We start from the raw sequence: 24,786 nt of genomic DNA, 5'->3' as shown, positions 1-24,786 counted from the left end.
CTTCAAATTTTTTCCGCATATAATTTTTTTTTTTTTTTGGCGCCACCAGTGTTATCCGGCAAATCCTTCCCTCTGTCCCTCACAGTTCTCTATCTTCTCCTTGAAGTTTTCAATGGATCACTATGCCGCTTAAAAGCTCGGAAGATAACTGTCACAGAGTAGCCACACGCAGTCCCATCGGAGTTCTCACGCTCCCACACGCGCCGTCCAAAGTTTCGGTAATTCCGCCACCGGCCACCATGGTGGTCCGATTGCTTCTCTCAGCGCACCGATCGATAGATCTACTCCAGGCGACTCCAGAACTGCAACCAGAATCCAATTCCAACCAGCTACGTGCCCTCATGCGCCACTCACAGTTCTGCGCGTGAGATTCAGGTGCCACTTGCCGCCTCATCCAATTGTGCGTGTTCCACACGCACCAGTCGCTCCAACCTGCCATGTCAGCCCTAAGTTCCATGTCATCCGTGCCACATCAGCATTAAGCACCACGTTATCCGTGCCACGTCAGCCCTAAGTGCCGCGTCATTAGTGCCACATCAGCCAAAGTACCACATCATCAGTGCCACGTCAATCCCTACCACGTCAGTTATGCCACGTCATTGTTGACTTTGACCATTGATCGTTGGCTTCTGCCAGAGTTGACCATTGACTTTTTGTTGACTTCCAAAGTTGATCTGGTGCTTCATTCCTTTTTTTTCTTTTTTTCTTTTTTGTCTTGATTTTATATTTGTAGTTTGCTTTTTTTTTTTTTTTTTTTTTTTTTTTTTTTTTTCCTTTTGAGCCTTCTAGATGGCACAAAACGAGATTCTTAATCATGTTCAAAGTGTATTGGATGTCACAAACTATATGGTGTGGTCCCAATCTATGCTTAGCTTTCTTAAAGGCCGCAAGCTTTGGCTTTATGTGACTAGGGAGGTCAAAAAGCCAGTTAAAGGAGCTTCTGAGTCAGATGAGGCTTTCGCCACTCGTCTTATTGATTGGGATAACAAGCATCATCAAATTCTTACATGGTTCCATAATACCTCTATCCCATCTATTTATGCCCTCTTTGGCAGCTTTGCTGAAGCAAAAGGTGCTTGGGATATGCTTGCTTCTCGTTATTCTTCTGTAGATGGTGCTCACGAGTATCAGCTTCTGTTTGAGCTTTTCCATCTGAGGTAGGAATTTGATCAGAGTATAAATGATTTTCTTGTTCGCATGTAATTTTTGTGGAACCAAATTGATGTTTCTGATCCTATTTGGAAGGATCCCACTGATGCTGAGATGTATGTTACCTGTAGAGATCAACATCGCCTTCACCAATTTTTGATGGCCTTGCGTGATGATTTTGAGCTTATTCGTGTGCAACTATTACATCGTTCTCCTCTTCCCACCTTGGACACTTCCATCTTCGAACTTGTCCATACCGAGACTAGATCGCAAACTATGCAGTCTTAGCCTAGTCATATAGTGTTGGCAGCACCATCCTCTGGCTCCTCGTCATTCCAGCGAGAGCATTATGACATGTCAGGTTCTCCTCGATTCCTTCCTAAATCTCGCAATAACAATTACTTTCGCTATTGTCGACGTTGAGGGCACACGATTGACAAGTGTTGGCGTAAGGGAAGATCTACTGCACCCATAGCAGTAGTTGCTCATACTAAGAGTGGGTCATCTCCAGCTGCTCCCTCTTCAGTTGCTCCCTCTGGCCACGCATCAGGATTCAGTGTCACCTTATTTGCAACTGACTTCGAGACAATAGTCAACCAGGTCGTCCTATCTCGTTCTGGTAATGCATCTTCCTCTGTCCTCTTAGTTTTGCCAGGTACCTCTTCCCCTTAGCTCTTTGACTCTGCTTGTTGCAATCACATGACACCTCACCCTACTTCCTCTACCATATCTATACCTTCACCTCATTCTTCATTGATTCATACAGCTGATGGCTCCATTATGACTGTTGAAAATATAGGCACTATCAATACACCTTCCCTTTCTGTTCTTGAAGTTTTTCATGTGCCTGAATTGTCCTTTAATCTTCTCTCTGTTGGCCAACTATATGAACTTGGATATAGACTTGTTTTTGACTTTTCTAGTGTTCATGTACAAGATCCTTATACGAGTCAAACCATTGGGACTAGGCGTAGAATTGGGCGTATGCTCGAACTCTCATCCTTACATCTCCCCGCCATAGGCGTCTCTGCTACTGCCTCTTTGTCATCACCATCTCTTGCACTTTGGCATTCGTGTCTTGGTCATATATCTGCCTCTCGCATTCAACTTTTAGCTTCAAAGGGTTTGTTAGGTTCAGTTTCCAATAATTCTTTTGATTGTAGTTCATGTCAACTTGGTAAACAACCGGCTTTGCCATTTAATAATAGTGAGTCTCATGCTACTGCTTAATTTGATTTAATTCATTCTGATGTTTGAGGACCTTCTCCTGTTGCTAGTATGAGTGATTCACGTTATTTTGTTATTTTTGTTGATGATTTCTCTCTTTACACTTGGGTGTTTTTAATGAAATCTCGTTCTGAATTATTAGACATTTATTGTACTTTTGCCAAGATGGTTGAAACCCAATTTTCAAAACCCATCAAAGCTTTTCGTTCTGATTATGCTTTAGAATATACTTAACATGATTTTCAAGCTATTCTCAAACATTATGGCATTGTTCCTCACTTGTCGTGTCCAAGCACCTCACAACAAAATAGTCGAGCTGAACGTAAACTTAGGCACACTTTAGACACTGTCAGTGCTCTTCTCATTGCCACATCTGTTCCTACCCCGTTTTGGGGTGAAGCCACTCTAACGGCTGTTTACACGATCAATAGGTTGTCTACCCCTATTTTTGATAATTGCACTCCTCACGAGCGGTTGTTTGGCTCTATCCCTTCATATCACCATCTCTGTGTCTTTGGTTCTGCCTGTTTTGTTTTACTCCAGCCTCATGAGCGCACCAAACTCGAGCCTCGTTCTCAGTTGTATTGTTTTCTTGGACATGGAGTGGAACAAAAGGGCTATCGGTGTTATGATCTTGTGTCTCGTCGTCTTCGCATCTCCCATTATGTAGTTTTTTGGGAGCATTGACTATTCCACGAAGTCAGAAAATTCAGCATGCCATCCTTCCCTCCCTTTACTACCCTTCTTGAGTTTCCTCTTTCTCCTACTCCCACCACCAATGTCTTGCCAGAGTCTCTCTCGCTCGAACTGCAGTCATCTGATGCCTTCAACACTGCTTCGTCTGCGTCACCAGGTTTTGATGCCCTCGACGCCGCTTCGCCTGCGTCCCTAAGTTTTTCGTCTGCCTCCTAGGTTCTGCTCTATCCAAGGATCCCGTCTGCACTCCAGCACCTGAACTTCGTCGATCCACCCGAGTAAGATCTCTTCCATCCCATTTACAGGATTTTCATTGCTTTCATGCCTTAACTACCTTGCATAAGCCTCACTCCTTCGTGAGGCCTCCACTAACCCTCTTTGGCAAACTGCGATGAAAGAGGAACTTGATGCTTTACACAAGAACAATACATGTGATCTGGTTGACTTACCTCTTGGAAAATTTGTGGTTGGGTGTAAGTGGGTTTACAAAATCAAGACTTGTTCTGATGGTACTGTTGACAAGTACAAGGCTCGACTTGTGGCCAGAGGTTTTACTCAAGAATATGGTGTGGATTATGAGGAGACTTTTGCTCCAGTTGCTCGCCTCTCTTCTGTGCGTGCTTTGTTGGTTGTTGCAGCCTCTCGACATTGGTCACTTTGTCAAATGGGTGTCAAAAATGACTTTCTTAATGGTGATTTAAGTGAAGAAGTCTATATGCAACCACCTCCTGCATTATCTCATCCTACAAACAAGGTTTATCGTCTTCGTCGAGCTCTATATGGACTTAAGCAAGCACCTCGAGCATGGTTTGCTAAGTTTAGCGCCACTATCTCTCGCCTTGGCTACTCCATCAGTTCTTATAATTCAGCCCTGTTTATTTGCCGCACAGATTGGGGTACCATACTTCTTCTACTATATGTTGATGACATGATTGTCACTGGAGATGATATCACTGGTATTTAGGAACTTAAACAGTTTCTCAGTTAGCACTTTGAGATGAAAGATCTTGGCCCTCTCAGCTATTTTCTTGGTCTTTAGATCTCCTCTTCTTCTGATGGTTATTATTTAATACATGCCAAGTGTATATCTAATCAGCTTTCCCGGGCCAATCTCACAGATAGTAAGATTGTTGACACATCGACTGAGCTTAATACTCGTCTCACTCCGCATGATGGTGAGCCTCTTCATGATTTTACATTATATCGGCATTTTGTTGGCAGTCTTGTCTACCTTACTGTCACTCAACCTGATATCTCCTATGCTATCCATCAAGTGAGTCAATTTATGGCTGCTCCTCGCTCCACTCATTTCTCAGCTGTCCTCCGCATTCTTCAGTACCTGAAGGGGACATTATTTCATGGGTTTTGTTTCTCGTCTCAGTCTCCTCTACAGCTGCATGCTTATACTAATGCTGATTGGGCGGGTGATTCGACAGATCGTCGCTCTACCACTGGTTACTGTTTCCTACTTGGCGCCTCGCTTATCTCTTGGCGAAGTAAGAAACAGACTGTTGTTGCTCGATCTAGCACCGATGCAGAATATCGTGCTCTAGCTAACACTACTACGGAGCTTCTTTGGTTGCAATGGCTGTTACAGGATACGGGTGTCTCTCTTTCTTCTGCTACTCCTATTTACTATGACAATAAGAGTGCTATTCAGATTGCTCATAATGATGTTTTTCATGAACGAACAAAACATATTGAGATTGATTGTCATTTTGTTCGTCATCATCTTCTTCAGGGCTCACTAAAGCTTCATTCCATCACGTCCCGTGATCAGCTCGCAGACATTTTTACAAAGTCACATCCTCCAGGGCGTTTTCGTGATCTTGTGTCCAACCTCAAGTTGGTCTCTTGCACTCCACCTTGAGCTTGTGTGGGGCTGTTAATAATATTATGTTATTGTTATTTACTTTCTTTGGTATTCTAAGTCTATTAGGTTTACCTTTCCTTATTCTACTAGGTCTGTATTATTAGCCTATATATAGGCCCCTTCTGTACATTATACAGTGTGATTCAATATACAACCTTATTCTCAACATCCATATATATATATATATATATATATATATATATATATATATATATATATATATATATATATATATATATACATATATATATGAAGCAACTGAAAATGCAAATACAACCTCATTAGGAGGAATTAACCAAACTTAAAAATATCAAACTAATAAGAAGGATTAAATCTTGCTTTAACTAGAGATGGTGTGCATCTGAAAGATAAGGGTGGTTATATAAACTTTGGATAAAACTCACATTTGAAAACTGGCTTGCAAGGGGAGGGTGCCCAAAAACTTATATACACAAATGTATTAAGCCATGTACGTGGAACCCTTATAACTGTAATAGGTGGCAATTCGTGTTTGAGTATTAGGTTCGGATCGTGTCGAAACATGGGTATAAGACTATATAAGTCTGCTCTAACTACTTAATTTTTTTATTGGATTCATATTAGTTTGTGGGTTATGTAAAAAATTGTTAGCCCCAAATGTCATGTGTCGAATTTGGGTTGTGTCGAAACATTGTGTAAAACTACATAGCAATAGTTTGGCCAATTTAATTAAACGGGTCAGATCTCTCAATTCTATCTGTTAATTTTTGAGATTCGTGTTAAATTCGTAATTCATGTCAAAATTTGATGACCTTACTTAAATTTTAGGAAATAAGCAAAGTCTACTTCCATTTGGTAGCTTACAAACTGTCTTTGACAACAGAAAAAAAGAAAAAGGAAGTCCAGTCCAAAGTAATTGGACATCCAAATGACGAAAAAAAAATCGATATTAAATGACATTGATCCAAGGCATGCATATATGTGTCTCAAATTCAAACCTTTAAGATGCAAAATTGAAGATTTATATGTTTTTTTTTTTATTTATTTATTTTTATTTTTTTAAGTTCATAGAAAGAAAGATGAGATGAAAAAAACTACAAGAAACAAATAGAAGAGGAGGGATCTTTCCCACTAACAATTGGGATCATCGGAGGAGAAAAAGGAATGCTGCAAAAAAAAAAAAAAAAATCTAGCTAGAACCAGCGATGGAGGCAGAGTTTAGTATGGGCAGGGGCCAATGGCCATTAAATTGTGTTGCTATAGGCCAATATGCAAAAAAAAAAAAAAAAAAAAAAAAAAAAAAAAAATTTACCTTATAATTTTTTTTTTTTTTTTTCCTTATGAGTTGGGAGTGGCCATGGCCTATACCAGCCACCTCCTTCCTCCGTCACTGGCTGCGGCCCAACGTAGCACAAAATGGGCATATAAGTTTGCACTTCTAATAACTTTCCTAGCTTCCCAAGAAGAAGCAACAAGGATAGCATCGAGAATATCAGAGGTTTATATGTTAGATCTTAAAGGTTTATATATGCCGAAGACAACCACTCAAGAAACATGTTTTTAGCCATGAAAGTAGTAGGGAAAGGTTCTGAATTGTTGAATTCTTACCTGGGAGAACAATCACGGATTCCTCCCTGGCCAACTTCATACAGAAGTCAACATCATCAGTCACCCCTTCAAGTAGTGATAGATTTAGCTTCACCTGTACGTTACATACTCAAAAAACAAACAAACAAAATACAAAATCTTTTTTTTTTTTTTTTTTTTTTTTAAATCTTCAAATGTTTATGTTTATTATGTTGAATCATAATAATAATCTCGTAGTGTCTATGTCCTCACCATTACAACCATCGACCCTTCTGGTTTGTATGGACAAGTCAAGCAAGGAATCTCTTTAATTCTCTCATATAAAAGGTCTGCGTCTTCAATTCTCTCAATATGTTTATAATTTTTGAAAAGAAATCCTCCTTTGTTTGCTCAAGGATTTGGGTAAGTGCCCCCTGAACACATAAACCCTTTCGTAATTTTTTGAGGATAGAATAAGACAAGAAAATTAAAGGATAAAATAAAATATATATGCCTGTTGTTATATACTATATTTCTAATTAATAGAGCAAAATCCATGAAGAAAAAATATTTGCATATATATATATATATATATATGGATTTAATATATAACTTCAATAAGCTATTGTCAACATCTTTCGTACAATTGTGTTGAATTACCACTTATCCTAAAAACTTAAACTTATAAAAATGAATAAAATTAATAATTGAAGGGAAAAATTCACATACGCCCTTCAAACTACCACCCAATTAACAATGTTGCCCAAAAACTACTAAATTTTTATTTTTATTTCTATTTTTTAATTTGTAGGGATATTTTTGTCTTATTGACAAAAAAATTAGGATTATTTTTGTCTTTTTGCTTTCATTGGGAGGACATTGTCATTTTTTTGGTAGTTTGGGGAGACATTGTCCTAATTGAAAGTTTAGGAGAGATAATGTCAATTGAGTAGTAGTTTTAGGGGGGGGGGGTTATGTGGACCTTCTCATCATAATTAACTGTCAATGTTTTTTAATGGATTAGAGCATCACTAATGAGCTCTCTATTACGCGCTTTTAGCCAAAATTTAGAGAATATTCTAAACAAATCTCATTTATCAAACTCTCCATCATTTCTCCAATTTAGATTTTGTCTTAAACTCTCTCCATATTTGATGGTCTTTCTTGCTTTAGCCATTCATTATTTTGTTACTTTCATTGTTTTCTCTCTCTATATTTGAACTTGGAAGTCATTTTTTTCTCTTTGGTAGTTAGTTTCAACTAAGTAACAATGAATATATATAGTTAAAGTAGAGAAATATTTGGAGACCTTCATGTTTGATGCTTGTAAAAGTAGTTTGATAAAATAACAAAAGTAGATTTTTTAGTTAAAATTGCTAAACTTTAGAGAGAACTCATGCTTTTAGTACAGATTTCTATCATGGGAGTTTATTATTGCGCGCAATAATTCATACAAGTTGTATGCATATCCCAGTAAGTTTTTTGAAAATAAAAGGCAGAAAAAGTGCTTTCTTTTTGAGTTATTTTTTCTTTTCTTTTCATTATATTCAGAAAAATAAAAGGCAAAAAAGGTACACTACAAAAAAACAATGTTTTTATGACAGGAGATTTCTGACGTTTTCTAGTGTCTGACACGTCAGGAAATTTTTCTGACCGGTCGTTTCTGACGCGTGTCGATTGTCAGAAACATAGATGTCAGGAAAAAAAATTTCCTGACGTGTGAGAGGGTAAAACGTCAGAATTTTCTGACGTTTTACCCACTCACACGTCAGAATACTTTTTCTGACGTGGCAGTTCCGACACGTCAAAAATTTTCTGAAGTGTCATCACTGCAACGTCAGAAAACGTCTGACGTGGTAGAAGTGCCATGTCAGAAATTTTCTGACGTGGTAGAATATGCCACGTCAGAAAACTTCTGACATTGGAGTTCGACCACGTCAGAAATTTTCTGACGTGGCATAAATGCCACGTCAGGAAATTAGGTTTTTTTTTTTTTTTTTTTTTTTTCCAGATTTGCCCAATTTCCAGATTTCCAGATTTCCTGTTTCCTGTACAAATTGTTTCTTGAATTGAATTGGCAACAGGAAACAATTTCTTTCCTGAACTCAATTTATACAAATTGAATTGAATAAATTGCCAATTCAATTTATTCCTGAATTGAATTGGCAATTCAATGTTTGGTTTACAATTTGTACACCATTTAATTTGTACAAAAAAAAAAACCATTTTTTTCATGTCATCTTTCCTAAGGATGTACTAGGAACAAAAACAAATGGCATGATAAAACCATGCTAACATAAGTTTAACAATACGAAATGATGTATGTCCAAAAATTCAGTTACATATAATAGAATTCGACATTCAGATCTATTAACAAAAGAAATAAATAGAGACAAGCATGGAATAACTGGTAGGTCATTGAGTTAATTTAACAATTATATTATGATATATGTCAAACCAAAATCGAAAACAAAATCAAACCAAACTAATATGTCCTATGTCCAACCATACTTGGCAATATGCAAAGGCCATAATATACTGGCAACAACATCCATGACCTCCTCATACCGCTATTTCCAAAGGTTTCCCAGATAACTTGATGTATACTAGCAACAACATCCACAAGCTTCTTCACAATCGGCGGTAAGAAATAAATTCAAAAAAAGATGTTACTCTACAAAGAGAAAGAAATAATCTACTCTATCCTGTGGAAGACAATACTGAATAAAGTATAAACTTTCATCCATGGCCTACCAAACATATTTTTAATAAATCAGATTCAAGAATGTATAACTTCTTAAACTTGACATGCTAAATTATATTCCAATCCACCTATATAATTTTTGACCACTTATAAAGCAAGGGTATGAATACCACAACCTAAAACTTCTTCAAAAAAGTATAAATTGAACAAGTAAGGTAGAGGTATTTAATAAATATCGTAATGTCAAAATGTTGGTAAAATTGTTTGAAATTTTTATCGTTCAGGCATCCTTGTTGTGTCTGACATGGATGTTGGTAAAACATCCTTGTTGGTAAAACATACCCTTCCTATGTTATACAATTCTCTTAATTTCTACAACTATTTTCCTCAACCATTGTGCAAATAATAAGAGTCATATCCTATTGTCCAAGGTGCATCATATGTATGTCCAGAAATATTTAACAAGTATCAGATACAATTAATACACTTTCACCAAGTACTCATATGTGATACAGATATGACTTCTGTGTAGAAATATCCATTATACATAACAAATTTTTAGCATGAAATAACTTCCAACTAATAAAACTGGAAGTGTACATGATGTGCCACCACAGAAAACAAACAAGAGCAACCTTTAAATAAAAGAAAGCAAACTACAAGTGCATCTTCCAGGGAGTTTCTACCTCGTTCGTTGTGTCTGACAACAGTGAGGAACTCATAATTCAGACAACACATTCAAATCATTAAAGTAAACAATAACGTTCGATAAGAATCGTAAAATACAGGCAATACATACGTAAGCGGTTGACAAACCCGAAAACCCTTAGTCTAACCAAAACTAGCAGTTTACCATGAACTAAATTAAAGCATAAAGTACCTTCAAGAACATAAAAGTAAATTGATAATTGATATTTTCAACCGGTACCCAAATATCATAATTTGTCCTCTTCATATAGTTACATAGTTACAAGAGACCCAACCTATATATTAAACCTCAAACGAAGTATTGACTAAACATCCATTTAATGCAACTTACTATTTATCATATAGACATAATTATATGGATCACAAACATGCAGTCAATACGTCAATCATATACAACCAAACAATAACTATTGTTTGAAATATAGTTTTGTTTGACAGAACTAAACAATAACAAAATATATAATGTGTTTACCAACTACGAACTCACATACAAGGCTCAATCTAGGTCGATAGCTTCCTCATTCGACAACTTCTCCGCAATACCTGGAGATGATAAAACAATCGATCAAGAATCAATAAGTGCCTTTCTTATCAGGATCCTAGGCAAAACACAAAAAAATGGACCATAACAACTTTAACATATATGCTAACCAAAATGACATTATTATAATAGAACAAAAAATGCACTAACTACACTTATAAATCATCATCAATGCAATATATATATATCTTCCGACTGGAAAATAAGATCCTTCTAAAATTAGACACAAACACAATGCTAACGTTTAGTAGTAGAAATAATAACAAACATTATCGAGGTCGCTATCAACACTAACAACATAAAAAACAATACTAATTCCAATCTAATGTATCACCAAACCAATGAAGAACAAAACATTTTGCAACGTCATAAAATCCATACATACATATATATACTCAAGAAAACCCAAAGCAAAAAAAAACAAATTGCATTATCTGGTTCACTCCCCACCAACGATTTCACCACCAAACGGGCTGGAGATTCTTTTTCTGTTACATCTTTAACTCGAGTCGTATCAGATGAGGACCTCGACTGCAACATGTGCTCAAGTTGACGAAAACGTGCCTCGTACAAAGTGGTCATACTAGCCGGGTCTCAACTAGCCGCACAGCAACCTGCTGATCAACCTCCACTCGCTGTGCATCTAACAGCGCAGCTATCTTCGCCCTGTGTCTCTCCTGTTCAGCTTGTTGCGTCGCTGCCTGCTCTCGTTGTGTCTCTAGCAGCGCATCCATCTCCTGCTTGTGCTTCTCCCGCTCAGCTTGTAGTGCTCTTTCTATCATTTCTGGGACACCAGAGCTCCCGCGAGGTTGTGAGCGTGGCGCGATTGGTCTATAGTAGGAGTGTATGCTACCGCGCACAAGTAGTATACCTGCTCCAACCTGGCGAACCCGACCTGCGTATTTCGGCTTATTGCCCATCCCCTGTGCGTACGCATCGTCGGGCGCCCACCGTACGGTGCCCTCGGTGACAGATTGTGTAGCAGCCGGGTCAGTGGGAAGCAACTCCTTCATCCTCTCCTGTAGGACACACATTAACAGAAGCAATTAGAAATATTAAATTAAATTACAAAAAAATATACATTAACCAAAACATATCGGTTATTAGTAGCGTACACATCTTTCCTTGACCAAGTCATTTGGATATCCGCCAGTCTTCTTCACGTGTGTGTTGATGTAAGACTGCGCTCGTGGTGGCGGAATCCCGGTATTTATGAATTGCATACACAAATAAAACGTAAAAAATTAAAACATAAACACAATCAACATAAATTATATATATAACTAATCAAAAAACATACTTCTTCATGTGTAGCCCTGGCATAGCTCTTTGATCCGGTGCAGTGAGGCTCCTTGTTCTTCGACCGGATTCCCTTCATATATGCAGCATATTCCTACACAATTAACATTGTTAATATTTTAGGCTAACACATTCATTGTAATAAAACTAAACAAAACTCACTAAAATGTGTGACTTACTTGATTCTCCAATAATATATCCACGTCCTCTCTATTGTACGTGGATAATTGTCCTCCTTTCCTAGCCTTCACTGTCGCCGGAGTATCGTCTGACGTGATCTGAAGACTCTACTTCAAGTCATACCTCCAAGTCGTATGCCTGTTTCGCATATCTAGGAAAGCATCCCGTTTTATGGCCGCGATATCGCAGTCAGGTAGGATATAGAAGTGCTTCTGCATATATTCACACATATATATGCATTAACAATATTGTCCATCTATTTGAGATAAATATATGAATATATAAATCATTATCATAAATACAATAATATTTAATTATAACATACCATCAATGCATCCTAAATATCTTCCGTCTTACGCTCCGATACCTTCTTCCACTCGTTGTTAATCCGTACATAAGTACTGTTCCTGACGAACACTCCGGTCATCCGTCTAAATTTGGAAGCACTTTGTCCCACAGGCTGCCACGCAGGGTTATACTCGCACACGATCCTCTGGCCATCGAGGATCTCCCACAGCTTGTGGCATGACTTGACACTCAATATATGGTAGTGGGTGATGCCATTTTGATCTACACTTAATACATTAGGAATTTGAACAAGTTAGTTACTTATTTAAACTAACCACATATTAAAATTAAATAAAATACATATTCCGATATTTTAACACATATACTTACTTATCGTCCGAACCTCATCCACCGCCAACGGGCGTGTAGCGGCATCATCGGAATGCGTGTCATGCGCAACACCATCCTCATCACCTTCAGTGCTATCTAGGGGCTGTGTCTCATCACTATCATCCACCTGTGCTCCGCTACTGGGGTATGGGTGCCGCTGGAAATGGCAATGGGAAACGATCCCCATATCGCTCAACGTCGTGAAGTCAAGCGTGAACGATGTGGATGTGCCCGGCTCTGCCACGTCAGAATGCTGAGGATCTACATGAATGCCATCACTACATCCCACGTCCCGCCCTGCATCGGTATACCCTTCCACATGATGTGGAAGTACCGGTCTATACCCTTCTGGCTCCATATTAGCCTGGGGGGGATGAATGTAAATTATGGGCGGCAGATGTCAACCGTACGGTCAGTTGCCTCTGTGCTTTTCTCTTTCCCCTATAACTCATGTCTCCCTACAAAATACGTTGAGAAACGAATTAGTCTTTAAAATAATTAAATAGGTACAAGTATATGTGAAGTAATCACACATTTAAAATTTTAAACATATACTAGTTACTCAATTAATTATATATCGTTTCCACAAACTACATATAAATTTTATGGTTAACCTAAAAAGCAATTATAAATTAATGTAAACATTTCTTTTAAAAGAAATAAAAGCTAATAAAATTTCAAAGATAAACATATTTCCAATTTCATTAAATGACATACGCTTCAATTGATTCTAAATCGGGTCGGACGTAATCAACATCATCAAGTGCGTTAACATGATCATGATTGGAACTCAAGAGGAGGGGCTCAATCTCGTGGTAGCTGCTACTAGAATCATCAGACCCTTGACCCTGACCAACATCATACACATTTCTAGGTTTAGTCCTTACAGCGCAAGCCCAATCTGGGTTCCTTTCATCTTCGACGTAAAATACTTGGTCAACTTGTGAAGTTAGCACAAACGGCTCATCTGTAATACTCTCTCCGGTGTGGATAAGGTTTTTGAAATTCACAAGCGTTATGCCATACTCGTCAACCTTGTACCCCCTGTCCCTCGTGTTGTCTGCCCAATCACACTTGAACAAAACATACTTTGTCCTATCGTAGTATTCAACCTCAATTATTTGGGTTAGCTTCCCGTAATACGTTTCACCATCAGTACTTGGCACACACACGCCGCTATTTTGAGTCCTTTTTCCGATATCAACTGACAGAGTGCGGAACAACTTCCCATTAACCACATATATGTTATTCTTGACTGCCGTTTCCTTTGGCCCTCTACAATGCATTATCAGTTTCTCACCCAGCTCCTATCTGCGTAGGTCGTCCAATCCATTGACCTGCGTATAATGGAGGGCAATATATGAATTGAAATTGGTGTATATAGGATTTTTAAGGGAAACATGTATACACCTCATTTAACCAGTAAGAACACAGTATTTTTACGTATTCATGATACCAATGGACAAATAGTTCGAAATGGTGGCTTTCCAACTGATTGTCCGCTGTTCGCCCTCTAAGCATTTCCATGTGCATCCTACAATTTGAAATTAAATTTAATATAATGCACTCGAAATTAAGATTGTACAAGGAATGGTATGGCAAGTACTAGAGAGATGACTTACGTCCGTAGCGGTAAGAACTCGTCTGAGTTAAATAATATATATCGATGAATTTGTGCCAGTGTAATATGGTTGAGGATGACTCGTGTTCCTGCCCCCTTACAACCATCAAGGTTTCGTTGGGCCTTATTATGAAACGTCGGTGCGTCATCCAAATACATCGAGCAAAATGTCACCAACTCAGTTGCTATGTAGCCCTCCGCAATACATCCCTCGGGAGCCGCTTTATTGCGCACATTAAATTTGAACCCCCTAGGCTCCTGTATATGAAAATCAATCAATCAATTGCAGTGATTCATTGTCTTTTATTGGTGGGGAAAAAATAATAATAATAACTTAACAATCAAACTTTACTTCTCAGCCGGATACATCCACCTATACTGAACTGGTCCACCCAGTTGGCATTCACGGACAAGATGCACGACAACATGAACCATGCTCGTGAAAAAATTTGGGGGAAATACTTGTTCCATCTTGCACAAAGTCACGCAGACTTCACTCTGGAGTCGGTACAAATTATCTAGTGTCAGCGTAGTTGAACATATGCCCCGGAAGAATGTTCCCATCTCAACCAAAGGTCTGACCACGTTACCTTGTAGTGACCCACGTAAAGCAATAGGTAGAAGTTGTTGCATTAGAATGTGATTGTCATGACTCTTCAAACCCGTCATCGTACGGGCTTTCAGTCGTACGCATCTAGAAATATTCGATGCATAACCATCGGGCACCCTCACATCCCGAAGCACTTTCAAGAAACTGATTTTATCTTCATTAGACATCGTGTGGCAAGCTGGGGGCATATAGTTTTTTTCATTCTTCGTAAATGGATGAAGTAGACGTCTCAATCCCATCTCTTGCAAATCTTTACGAGCATTATAGTTGTCCTTTGTTTTCCCTTTTATGTTGAGTCTTGTGCCAAGGATATTGTCCATCACATTTTTCTCTATGTGCATCACATCAAGGTTGTGCGGTAGTAAATTATCCTTCCAATACGGCAACCTAAAGAAAATACTCTTCTTCTTTCATAATACATGATTGTTCACTTCTGGTCTGGTGTTGGGAGTACTCTTCTTCCGCTTCTCTCCCTGCTTCTTACTACTGTCTGGCTTTGACTTGCCAGCATCCTCATGCACATCCAAGGAGGCAAGTTGTATGGCACAAGCATTCCGGGCCAAATGCTGTGTGATGTACTAAGGTTCCCAAAAGGATTAAATCCATCTGAGGTTAGTCCAAGCCTTACATTCCTGCTGTCCGCTGCAAATTCCGGATACAACTAATCAAATGACTTCCATGCTTCATCATCGATCGGATGCCTCAATTTGCCGTCCTTTGTGCGGTTGTCTGCATGCCACTTCATATGGGGCGATGTATACTGCGACATAAATAATCTCTGTAGTCTTGGTATGAGTGGAAACCACCGCAACACTTTTACCGGGTGTTTCTTACTTGACAATATGGGTTGACCGTCCTCATCCAAATGAATTTCATCATTCCACTTAGATTTGCTACAAACTGTACATGAATCTAACTCTTTGTTGCCCTTCCAAAATAGCACGCAATCATTACGACAAGCCGAAATCTTTTCATAGCAGAGTCCCATGTCACTTAGATATTTTTTTGCCTCATAGGTATTAACCGGCAAACCTTCACTATCCGCAGGCAACAATTGATTGATGAACTCAAGGAGAGATGAGAATATCTTGTTACTAATTCCATCAACACACTTCAAGTTGTACAGATGAACAGTTGCGCTTAGCTTACTGTGTTTGATCCTATCATATAGCGGTGTTTTTGCCTCTTTAAGCAGCTCGTGATACTTTTGGGCATCTACTTCATCCACATCCTCGACTACTATTTCTTCATCACCTTGCACAACGACCTGAGGTTCACAGTTGCCTTCTCTAACATCATGCATGCTGAACACATCACGCAACATAGCATGCATATTTCCACCCTGATCACTACTTCCACCTGCTTCATATGTGGCCGGACGATTCAATGGAGACGGTTCAACATGGTCCCGAACAGGCTTCTCACCATGAAACATCCAATCTTTATATGTAGGAAGTATGCCTTTTCCCCCTGTCAAGTGGGCGAGAACTACGCCTGGAGGATAGCGCCGGTTAAGGCGACACACCTTACATGGGCAGTAAATCTTACCATCAGGTGTTGTGCAGTTCCCAACTGCAAAGTCAACAAACAATCTACAACCGTCTCTGTATTCCTTCGTACCCCTAGACTTTGTCATCCAACTCTTGTCCATTGTTGTCAACGGACATTAGAGAGAAATATACGCGACTTAAAAGTATTCAATAAACCCATACATATTAACTGGAATTTACATGCAAACTTAATTAGATGCTTTTATTGTTGGTAAATTTTTTTTGTCATGAAAATTTCTGAAACTTAAACGAATTAACAACTATTCCAAATGGGGACCATCAAATTTACATTATTTGATGTTGTTTAACTATTAGCATTATTCATACACATTCAGGTTCTATAACTTTTTCCCAAAAGTTCATATATATGCATTTGGTAGATGTTGGGGACCCTAGTCAAATAAAATAAATCTAGATAGGTTACGAAGTCAATATATATATATAGTAGTATAGCATGGCTCGTATTAATAGGGCAAAACCTAAACAATATACAAATGTTATGCCATTCATTTAATTAGGAGCTTAATTAAACAATGTTGGAATAATAGGAAAATGCTAAATAAATAACCTTCCATATGGTAATAATCTATAACAGTGGTCGTCATTCTGCCGTTTCCTTTGTGTTTCAATAAGACTTGAAGTCTCCTAAGGTTAAGTACAAAGGTAGATTATATATGTATGTCTAGTTCCATAAGAATATAATTGTTTGTGTGAAGCGTATTTACTTGTGGTTTTTATTATTAAACAAATTATAACTCAAAATGTTTTTTCAATTGTGAAATGTTTGATCAGTATTTGGCCATGTAAAATCTCTACCTTCTATTATGCTTTTTTCTGTGAATTTACTAAATGATAAAAGTTAAAAAAAAAAAATTCTATTCTTGGATTAATATATATAATATATATAATTTCAAATCACTTCACCCCCCCCCCCCCCCCCCCATATTGTGTCTACTTGATAAAAGTTATTATTATTTTTTTCTCCTTACATAATTGGAGCCTATATTTTGAAACCCTCAAAATATAAAGATCTTAAATATATAAATCCAGGGTGGGTTCAATCTTATAGGAAAAAATGAATTCAATAATTTTATTTATATTCGAACGCTCCCCCTCATGTGTTTGTTCAATCTCTCACTTAATAAGCTAGTGAGACCCAATACGTAAAATATTTAACTAAAATTAGAGTAAATTGTGAAGTTATGATTTGAACTACTCATGACCTTTATTATGATACTATGTCAAATTGTCACTTATCCCCCAAAACTTAAACTTATAGCGAACAATTTTACATTCAGCTTATACCATGCACACATATATATATGATGGACTTTGTTGTACATGCTTGCTATGATTGTGCAAGGCAGTGTGCCATTTCTAGAAGTTGATAATTTCACAAATTAATACTACCTCCATGTATTGTCTTTTAGGATGTCCAAAAAAGAAAAATAAAAAAAACGTCTTATATCTAAATCCTGGACAGACTCATTATATCTATATATATATATATATAGAATGCATTCTGCCATATATATATATATATATATAGCTAGCCCGGCCATATACCGGCCATATATATATATATGGCCGGCCAGGTACATGGCCATATATATATATATATATATATATATATATATATATACTGGCCAGTCATATAGGCAGTATATATACGGCCATATATATATATAGCAGGGGGTGTTAATTAACCACAGAGTAAGCTATATATATTCAAAAACCAAATTCATATATATGGAGTGAAGCTAGCATTATATTCCTCATGTAAATATATATATCAAATTCAAAATATTAGACAATCAAATTCAAAATATTAGACGGAATTAGCACAAACATCACCCAACCTAGCATGCAAACACCAAATCCAAACCAAACAAATAAATAAGTACAAGGATGCATGTACATATATATATACCTGTGAAGAGCTCTTGTAGGAGCTAAAAATGGAGGGAGAGAGGACGACGGGCAGCGGGTTTAGCTGCGGGCGCGCGGAGGAACAGTACAATTCTTGACAGAGAAACTGATCCCTTGAGAGAGAGTATATATACGGTACACGGTGGAGAAGAGAAAAAAAAATGCTCAGCTTAATAAAGAAAGACTTTGGGCAGAAGAAAAAAAAAATCCTCAGCTTCAGCAATGGCACTCGGAAGAAAGAAAGAAAAACAGAGAGGAAAATGATGCTTGGGAGAACAGAGAGACACAACTGGAAGTGCCTCTAGCTGGCCAGCTGGGGGAAAAGAAAAAAAAATTTCAAAACGCGCGCGCCAGGCCTCTTAATTAAGAGGCATGGCGCGCTGGCCGGAGATGGATGGGACGCGCACGCAGATCGGAGCACGCACGAAGACCGTTTCCTGACGTGCCGTGTTTGGCACGTCAGTAAATCCTGACGTGCCAAACATGGCCCGTCAGGAATTATATATATATATATATATATATATATATAGGTATAATTATACCTATAATTATCTGAAAAAAAAAAAAGAAATATCTGATATATACATATAATTATATTTAATTATAATTTTAAATATCTGATAATTATAATGTTATATAAAATTATACTTATAATTATATATATATATATATATATATATATATATATATATATATATTCTGACGTGGCTCTACGCCACGTCAGAATTCTCTGACGTGGGACGTGCCACGTCAGCAAGCATCTGACGTGGTAAGTCCCGCCATGTCAGTAATTATATCAATGTTTATTTTTAAAAAAACTGAAATATTTTCCCGACGTTCTTACATTTTACACGTTAGATTTTTCTAACGTGTTTGTCGTAGCACGTCAGAAAATTCTGACGTGTTACTATTCATGCATCAGGAAAAATTTCCCTGATGTTTTATATTTTAAACGTCAGGAAATTGCTGACGTGGCAAAAAATTTATACTGTAGCACACGTAAGAAATTGCCATTTTTTTTGTAGTGGTACCTGCATGAAGGTTGAGGGGTTAGAGGTGATATCGAGATAGCTCTTGAGGCTCTCCACAAACTAGAAAAAGGAAAACACAGTTACTGACTGTTATGCATGCACTTGGGAGGTTTGCATTTCATATTGAGAAAATATAAATAAAATAAGTACTTAATACATTTAAGTGGACCCAAGCTCATTAACTTAGGCTTTTGAACTACAAGTGATGTCGTAATATGTATATTATTTTGTTGTTGTTTGATTCCATTGATATTTCTCTTGCCAACACTAATTAAGCTCATCATGAAATCAAGGTAAAAACATTAATTCATCTTCAAAGCAAAAAGGTAACTCCATCCCTAAGGCACAACCACATCTAGCAATTCATTTTCAAAATTTTTTTTCCTATAAGCAATCGCACGAAGAACCTCCACTCGAAAGAACCTTATCATCTACACTATATAGACTGGTCTAGAAGTGGTAATTCATGTAAGTGTGTCAGGTTCAGGACGTGTCGAAACATAGGTATAAGAATATATAAGTCAACTTTAACTCGACCAATTTTGTGTTGGGTTCATGGTAGATTCGCAGGTTATGTCAAAAATTGCTAGCTCTTATATTGCATTTTGGGTTTGAGTCGTGTCAATGCATGAGTATAAGACTGTACAATCAACCTTAACCCAAATCATTTGATTAGATGGGTCAGACACCTCAACCCTAAGTCAATAATTTCGTACTGAGTTCATGTCGAAATCACGGTTATCGAGTCGTCTAAAAAACTCTCAACCCTAAGCGTTACTATGTCAAATATCTCAATTGTGAGATATAGATTGATTGGAAGAAGAGAACACCAACCCCAGATTCCTGAAAGATGCCATTGAGGTCATTTGTCACGATCCAACCAAGTCGCCATCCAGGAACAATCCATCTCTTTGATAAAGACCCAAGTGTTAAAACAGGCACAATTGATCCGAACACTCCCATGGGCACAAATGGATTACTCCCAAAAGTTAGATGGCCATAAACTTCATCTGAAATCACAAAAATCCCAAGTTTTCTAGCCGTCTCTGCAATCTAAGTTGACAAAAACACAACAATTGAAACTTTTAGTTTACAACATTGTTTTCTTCAAAATTTACAACATAGACATATGCAAACAAACGTACCTTTTTCAAATGTTGGTTTGTAAAGACATTTCCACATGGGTTGCTGGGATTGATGATAACCATAGCCACTGTATTCTCATCCGCAAGAGCGTCAACAGAATCAAGATCAACGTCCCAGTAAGATCGAAGTGGCGAGCTTCAAGGTTACTGCAACCCGCACGAGCTTCATATTGCGAGTAGCCTGGTCTAGGAAGCAAAATGTTAGCACCAAGACGCGCAAGAACAGATACTACAATTTCTATTGCTTGGGTGCAACCAACTGTGAGATACACATCATCTGTGATAATTGGTATGGAACATCTTTAGAAGATGTTCTGCAACAGCTCTGTCATGAATTGAAGCAACAAGATTATCATTTTCATTGGATAATTAGTTTCTTTTTCCTATAAATAATTAAGGATGTTCAAAGTCTAAGGCAAGCAAACAAGAAGACGTTTTTAGAACCTTTTGAGAGGTAGCTTAGCTTCACCTTTGTTGTGTGCTAGGAGAAGCTTTTGTTGAGAGCTTTCATTGATTTCCATCTCTCAAACCACATACCATTATCAAATGTTCAACCATTTGAAGTCTACCGGTAAGTTAGGAGGGAAGTCACTTATAAATCATTGGCCAGTGAGGAGCTGGAACTACTGTGGAAGTAAGGAGGCAAGTGAGGAGCTGGAACTACTGAGGAAGTAAGGAGGCAAGTGAGGAGCTTATATGCGTACAAAGTATCTTAGTATTTTACAAGGAGGTTTGTAAGTTTACTATGGATGTACTTCGAATTTTTTATAGTAAGTAGGGCTGAGCAAATTAACGACTAACCGACTTTCGACCGACACCGACCGTTACCGACTAGATGGAGGATGGTAGGCAGCATGATTTTTTTTATTCCGAATTTTTCAGTTTGGTAGGCGGAAGAGGTTTTTTAACCGAACCGACTTTACTGACAAATTTGTCACTTTTCCACATACCGAAATTACTGACACCAACTTTATTGACTTCCAATCGACACCGACTTTACCGACCGCCATTCGGTTCGAAATGCAAAATAAAATAAAATTTGGCGGAATAAGTCGGTGAAATAACTGACTTTACCGATATTGTTGGTTCGAAAGGCGAAAATAAAATTTTTCTACCGAAACCGATATTACTGACCGACGCTCAGCCCTAATAGTAAGTGATTTCCTAGGTATGACTGCTATATAGAGGTTTTACCTTTGATATGTATAAATGATTTTTACTTTGTCACCAAAAATCTGGTGTGATTGTGTGATGTGTTTTATGTGTGGTTTGTATGATTTCTAATTGCTTTAGAAATTTTGTTTATTTACTGCATAATTATGCATTGGGGTTGGTTTCCGCTCCATTCAAATTCATTAGACTGGGTTGGAGAAATTTCATCTAACTTAGTTTGAAGGAAATATATGTCCTAAAATGAATGTTAAATTATAGCTATTGCACCTCGTGCATCAATGGCGGAGCTAGAAATTCATTTTTGGAGGGGTTGAATTAAAATGTAATTACAAGATAATTTTTTTTTTCTTTTTATATACTATATTTCTACTATATACAAAATATATGGTCAATACAATTCAAAATAGAAATAAAGTATTTTATAAAATAATATGTCTATCAGAAAGAGTATATCTATCAAAACTATATCTATCAAACTTCATAAATGTATCAAAATTAATATATCCGTAACATAACATGTATGCTTAAGTGTAAAAAGAAAAGAATAAAGTGTTTGAAATTGCAGCCTACGCTATTCTAGAGAACTAATTTCCCTTTTAATATGGACAACTAATTTTTATGCAAGAAACTTATCCTCCATCTTGTAATGAAGTATTGTTTTAATAACTCTCATTATTAAAAATGCTCGTTTGGTAGTCAGCGTAGACATTAGAAGAGTCAAATAATACAAATCAACCTATCAGTAAGATGGTGTACGCCTTTGATTTTATTTTATTTTTGTCTCTATTAGTTATCGACATAGATAATTTCACAGAGGAAGACAAATTTTATAATTTTAGATGATTAAGCACAGCAAGTAAGACTGCTTCAACTTTAAATTTTAAATTAATTTTCTGTTGCTCAAAAAAATCAAGAGAATATAATACTTTTCCAAGAGACTACATGCATCATCAATTTTAAACAATTTATAATAAGCAATCCAAAACTAAGTTAAGTATCAAAAGTTTAATCGCCCTTCAACTTTAACTTAATTTAATATATCTTTCTTAACATCATTGTTAGAGATTCGAGATTTTGGTAAATTATTGTGTCAATAAAAAAATTTCAGTTTCTATCACTTTGAAAGTTAAAAAAAAAAAAAAAAAACCACAAGCTTGACATGGCTACGTGAGCTATTTGATTCCTTTTCATGATGACTTCTAAAATCATTTTATGTTGAGTTAGTGAACATAAATTTGTATTATTCTTCATCTTACATGAATTTATGCTGATGATTTGAATGAACGATCAAGTAGTTTTAAATTGTTTGTTAATGTTTTTATTAAAAAAATAATAAGTTTTATCAAACAAAACTACTCGAGGGTTTTCAAACATATATACCTCCTTGCCTCAGCTACACCAACGGTGGGAGAGTAGCAGTTGAACTAAAAGGATCGGACAGCATCAGCAATGGCCTCTGTTGCCGAAGGTGTAGTCTAATAGCTGGGAAACATCGTAGGGTCGGGACGGGCGATAAGGCTGGGTATCGGTCATATCGGTCCGGTTAATGGGCTTATCGGTCGGTTAACCAATAAGCTATCGTTAACCAAATCCTAATCGATTACCGACCGATAAGAAATGTTAACCGAAAATTATCGATCATATCGGTAATCGGTTAAATCAGTTTGGGCTTTTGTGGGCTTTTTATTAGGCTTTTAACTGGTTGCTAATTTGATTAAAAATTAATTGTTTTGGAAGCTCAAATACGTTTTGTTGGGCTAAAGCCTAAAATAGCTTATTAAAAATTAGTTATTTTGGAGTATATTTTTGGCTAAAATAGTTTATTGAAGCTTTTTTTTTTTTTTAATTTTTTTTTAATTTTTTAATTTTTTTTATAAATATAAATATAAAATTATAAAAAATTAAAAATTAAAAAACTTATTGGTCATATCGGTTTTTCGATAAAAAATTATTAACCGACCGATTACTGATCGATAAGCTTATCGGTATAAAATTTTTAACCGATTACCGACCGATAACTATCAGTTACGGTTACTATCGGTTCGGTTAAATTTGATAATCGGTAATCGGTTAATCTGCCCACCCCTAATGGGCGATAGGAATTGTGGACCGTTGATCGTCCTTGTTACGATTTTCCATCAGCTGGTTGAGAACACCTCAGACGGAGATGGAGGAAGCGTTTAGCTGAATTAGCTCCTGGTTCACTTGAAAACCCCATTTCTTGTTTCCTTGCTCCATATCTTGGTGGAAGGAAACAACAAAGGTTGTGTGTATGTGGTGTGGTCGCCTTTAAATTATACAGCCATGACTAATTACTTTATTTTCTAATCCATACAAATGCTAATTATTTTATTTCTTTTTCCAAACAGGAATATTAATTAATAATCATGATAATTTGGGAAGGACAAAGAGGGAGAGATATTTAATAATGGCCATGTTGTCTGTTTAATTATGTGGACAGACAAAAGTTTAATATTCAAGCTATCCTTGAAAGTTTGATATGTGATAATTATTCCAAAAGAGAAAAATGAGAGGTTAATAGAGACTTTATGGTAATTTTATTAGTGTTGAACTATAGTAAAATGAACACTTTACACGGATGCCATTCGTGTCGTTTTATTTTATTGGGTAAAGTTCATCTAACCCCTTCAAACTACCACCCATATAATAATTTACTCCATAAACTATCAATTAGGACAATTTACCCCCAAACTACCAAAACAATGACAATGTACCTCCAACTTTAAAAAAATGACGAAATTACTCTTACTAAAATAAAAATAAAAATACTAAATTTTAATTTTTAATTTCTTTTCAAAATTTTAAGGATATTTTTGTCTTATCGAAAATTCTATAGGAGTAATTTTGTCATTTTGCTACCATTGGGGGTACATTATTATTATTTTGGTAGTTTGATGTATAAATTGTCGTAATTGATAGTTTGGGGGGTAGATTGTCATTAGGGTGGTAGTTTAAGGATGTTAAGTGGACTTTACCCTATTTTATTTTTGTCATTTTTTTATGTGTGAGTGAATGAACATATTTGGATTACTTTTAAAAAAAAAAATACCATGATGGCTCAAATGCTTTATATTTATATATTTATTTAGTTTTTAATTGAGCAATC

The 24,786-nt window shown here is 36.8% G+C and overlaps 1 pseudogene; it reads right to left on the bottom strand.

The window, feature by feature from the left end:
- Positions 1–6,286: 6,286 nt before the first annotated feature.
- Positions 6,287–23,152, bottom strand: LOC132181757 (nicotianamine aminotransferase 1-like; annotated as a pseudogene).
- Positions 23,153–24,786: the final 1,634 nt, after the last annotated feature.

Source organism: Corylus avellana, chromosome 5, assembly GCF_965113065.1.
Source record: "Corylus avellana chromosome 5, dhCorAvel1.hap1.2, whole genome shotgun sequence".
Classification (NCBI taxonomy): Eukaryota; Viridiplantae; Streptophyta; class Magnoliopsida; order Fagales; family Betulaceae; genus Corylus; species Corylus avellana.
The sequence above is the reverse complement of the archived record's forward strand: the minus strand, read 5'-3'. Positions and strand labels throughout refer to the sequence as shown.